Source organism: Palaemon carinicauda, chromosome 13 (genome assembly GCF_036898095.1).
Source record: "Palaemon carinicauda isolate YSFRI2023 chromosome 13, ASM3689809v2, whole genome shotgun sequence".
Classification (NCBI taxonomy): Eukaryota; Metazoa; Arthropoda; class Malacostraca; order Decapoda; family Palaemonidae; genus Palaemon; species Palaemon carinicauda.
This window is the reverse complement of record NC_090737.1, coordinates 113,796,601-113,801,600: the sequence shown is the minus strand read 5'-3', so window position 1 is coordinate 113,801,600 and position 5,000 is coordinate 113,796,601. Positions and strand designations below refer to the sequence as shown.

Sequence of the window (5,000 nt, the reverse complement as noted above, 5' to 3'; positions counted from 1 at the left end):
AATAGTATCAAATTCACTTTTATTTGTATTCGTCAAATTTGAGATATATTAAGTTATTGGTTGAAAAGGGTAAACAATAAAAATATACAGCTGTATTTTGATACATTTGTTTGGATATAAGAAATAATATATGGTAAGACAGGAGGGCAATGATAAAAGTATTTTATAATTAATGGTACGATACTATTGAATTAAAGGTTTGTTTAATTGTCACAATTGAGATATATCATGTTCTTAGCTAAAAAAACAACCATGAATAAAATACAACAGTATTTTGATATCTGTGATATCTGAGTATTTTCAGGCTTAGTTTTATTCGATAGAGAATGAAATGCTGATGATTAATACAAAGCCAAATATATATATATATATATATATATATATATATATATATATATATATATATATATATATATATATATATATATATGTATATATATATATATATATATATATATATATATATATATATATATATATATATATATATATATATATATATGGATATATACTGGGTATAATATGTATATATATATATATATATATATATATATATATATATATATATATATATATATATATATATATATATATATATATATATATATATATATATAGCTATCAAAATATTCAATCGAAAACAGATTAGGAACAAAAGACGTAGGGTATGTAATGTATAAATCTATACTTTTCATTTTAAAAATTATTGATATGAATCTAAATTTAATGTGTGCCGACATTCTCCCACTAATAAAATGTTGCTAATAAACGAGGATAATTAGTCCATTGGTGTTTATAAGTGTTTAACCTGTCCTAATCTTTGTAAATTATTTAAAATGAGGACCATAAGGAAACAATTACTATGAGTATTTTATCTTGAGCCCCTTTTCTATATCTGAAATTGAGAATGACCCCAAATGATTTATGGTGATAATTTTAGTATAACTGCTTTAGGAAGCATATTCTTTATTTTTGTAAGAAAAATCGTGTCATATCTATCAGATATTATGAAATTGAAAAAGATCACTATAGCATCATCTCTCTAGGAAAGAAGATCGAATCCAAGTAAATAGAAATTCATTGAGACCGCAAAAAAAAAAAAAAAAAAAAATGTTTCGAAGAGTAGAAACCAAATCATCTCTTGGTGACATTATCTCAGAGTCAATGGAAAATAGAAAACATGTATACTTTCTTTAAAGTGTACTAACCTGGATAATGGTCTTACATGAATTTGGTATTATCCCCTGAATGACAGGTATTATTTCAATGACCCTCCTCTTTCAAAGAACGGAATGCCCACAGGAGAAAATATCTATTACAGACGAGGGACGGTGAAGAAATGGCTGTTAAACTGAAGACTGAGTTTTGCGGCATTCCCCGAAAAAAAAACTGATTGTCTGTCAGGTCCAGCAAACACAAGAGCTGGTTTCCGTCCGTAGGGAATAATGATTTAAGATTGGGAAGGGAGAGATAATACAAGTCTCAAAAGCTGTTGAGTTTATTGGTTTACGCTGCCTCGGGTAAAAATGCGTTGGATATCAACGTTGCCCTGTTTGGTATCCTAAGTTTATTTCTGTTTTTGTATATGTAAACATTTTTCCTTAGCGAATAGATGTGAATCTTATACAATATAAAAGTACTTTATATACAGTTTTTATAACGAATGAAACACCCTATCCCAGGGGTGAGGAACCCTTTTTGGGATGAAGGCCATCTTGCAATTCCTCAATGCTCCTTAAAGCCGCATAGAATTTTGTTGGCTATTTTATCTTCCTAGTAATTTATTAGGAATCTAAAGAAAGAGTGACAGGTTTATAAAAATTTACAGCATTACAATTTAAAATATTTGAATCGAGTACTTTTCATGCAAGTAATCAGTAAATGAATTATATTTAAAACTAAATTTTAAAATATTTCATTGAAGGTTGGGTAGTTTTCAAACTACCGTAAGTAAATGAATAATATCGAAAGCATTTCATTTTCAAATTACTTTAGTTAAGCAAGTAGGTTCTTTGTATTGAAGTGATAAATAGAATAATATTATTTTTTTGGAAAAGATAGCTTATAAATATCAACAATATAACCTTTTCAAATATTTTATATTGGCAAGTAGATACTTTTTAAACAATCACATCTCATAAAAATGCAACATCCCAGTAAGAAATTGAATCTGCTTAAACACACCTAGCTGTTTTCATTGGAGAAAAAAAAAATTATTTGCTTTCTTAAGATGTTCAATAAATCCCTAGTTTTTAGCCATCATAGCTGGAACACCATCAGTGCATAACTTACTATAATAAGGAAGTAAAATTTAGTCCTCCTTTGTGACATTGCTTATTGAAGTTGTTAAAATATCTGTTCCTCTTGTCCTTGCCTTAAGGTTACCTAAGGGAAGCTATTATTCATACAATCAAAACTCATCAGAGAAAGCAAAAATAAAATATTTTTATGCCAAAAATCTGCAAACTGTTGACTCATCTAAAACAAACATAGATCACAGTGAGGAGATGGACAAAACAGGAACACACTCGTCCATCATACGTTAAATCACTCACTCACGGCAACTAGCAGTTTTTCCTTTTTAGCTACAACAGGTGTTGCAGCTGACAAGGAAACGGCTAATTGTATTCAGTTAAGATTTATTGGATTCATGGAAAAATTGCTTTGATTCTAAGGGAGGTACATCACTGAACACAACTTTCCTATTGTCTGTGTGTACATATTTGTATGTGTGTTCATACAGTAGAATGATTTCAAACACGCAATATTCAGTGTCAAAGCAGAAATATACTACACATACTGTACATATATCAAAGGCCGTAAAAGGCCGCACTTGATGGTCCAGAAGGCCATATGCGGGCTTAAGGCCGCAGGTTCCCCATCCCTGCCCTATCCTCTTATCAGCAATTCCCTCTAGCTTCTTTTATATTTCTGCATCAAAGTTTCGTTGAAGTTATAATCTCGCATATATAATAGAGAGCAAGTGCCTGGCTATCTATCTATCAATATATCTATCTATCTATCTATTTAACTATCTATTTATCTATCTGTCTGTCTGTGTGTGCGTGTTTATATTTTTTTCCTGCCACCCTCAAGGGAGAATGTATTAGTTATATTATGTTTAGAGGCGGTGACGTGGAGGTATAATCGGAAACCACACTCTCCCACAAATTGCCGAACTTGGTGGTTGTAGTTAGGTAAAGGGTATGGGGTTGGAAATGGCTGAATCTCTATTCATACGAGTGTATGTATATATATCTAGGTATTTAAACGTAATTTTCGACAGCAAGGGTACATTAGTAACAGATTAGTACCAGTCACTCACTCATTCCTTGAAATCCATTGCGAGAACACAAGACGACCTAAATATCATAAACAATAAAAATAAAAAAAAATCATGGATAAACGAGAAATATATTTTGCCAATTTAATTAAGATAATGGGAGTTCATATTTGTTTTTTCTGAAGTAAACGGGGAGGAAAAATACAAACACTGACTTCTCGCGTGGGTGAATGAGAATCACAAACAAAGAAGAATACAAATTTCCAGCTGTTGCTATATCGGAGGAAAAAAACAAACTTATATAAACAGTTCCTTTAATTTTTTTTTTTTTCAGGTTTCTTCCAGAAACGAAGAATTAACAAATAAACAGAATAAGTCTAAGATGTGCAATGAACTAGATATATTATTGGACTCAGATAAATAAGATGTACGGACGTCGGAGAAATTAAATTCACTCTGCAGCTTAAAGTAACGATCTCACTCTGGAATAAATCAAAGCAAAATTTATTTTTAAAATACTATGAGTAACTAAATCCCAAACGTTTCTAATTCAATCATATACCGAGTAAATAAAAACTTGAGGACGTGAAGCTCAGCTTAAGTATAAATATATATATATATATATATATATATATATATATATATATATATATATATATATATATATATATATATATGTATATATATATATATATATATATATATATATATATAAATATACATATATATATATATATATATATATATATATATATATATATATATATATATATATATATATATATATGAATATACATATACTTACACACGAACACACACACACACACACACACATATATATATATATATATAATATATATATGATATATATATATATATAAATATATATATATATATATATATATATATATATATATATATGTATATATATATATATATATATATATATATATATATACACACACACATATATATATATATATATATATATATATATATATATATATATATATATATATATATATATATATATATATGCATATATATATATACATATATATATATATATATATATATATATATATATATATATATATATATATATATCTATATATATACATACATTTATATATATATATATACATATATATATATATATATATATATATATATATATATATATATATATATATATACATATGTATATTCTGAATGGAAAAGGAGCATATACGTGAATACAGAGTTAGCAGATGAACAACCCAAAAATCCTCCAAAAGCAGTTCAGAAATTTCATCGAAAAACTTTCAGGGTACAAATTTATTTTCGGATCGAGTTTACCTCCGCCGACGCTTTTCATTTACAATTGCAAAGGGCAGCATTGCAACACGACACCATTTAGAAAAAAAATTCATAAGAAAATAAAGTAAAAAAAAAAAATCTGCCCGAAGCAAAATTTCGAAACTTGGGCAACAGCGGTAAAAGCAGGAAATGGGATAGCGGCATAAAACTCAGTGTGCGATTTAAAACGAGAGAACTCGATTCAAAAAGATCGCAAGTGAGCAGAAGGATTTCGAGTTTAAAGGGGGGGGACGAGGAGGAGGAGAAGGAGGAGGAGGAGGAGAAGGAGGAGGAGGAGGGGGAGGAGAAGGAGGAGGAGAAGTTCCTGAGGCTCCGCAGACGCAAGCATCAACAGAAATGTCACCAAATATCTCTCTCT

At 28.6% G+C, this 5,000-nt stretch overlaps 1 protein-coding gene across 1 annotated transcript in view; it reads right to left on the bottom strand.

Annotated features, from left to right (window-relative positions):
- LOC137651758 (uncharacterized) overlaps positions 1-5,000 on the bottom strand; it is a 455,702-nt gene that overhangs the window by 95,381 nt on the left and 355,321 nt on the right. The window lies entirely within an intron of this gene.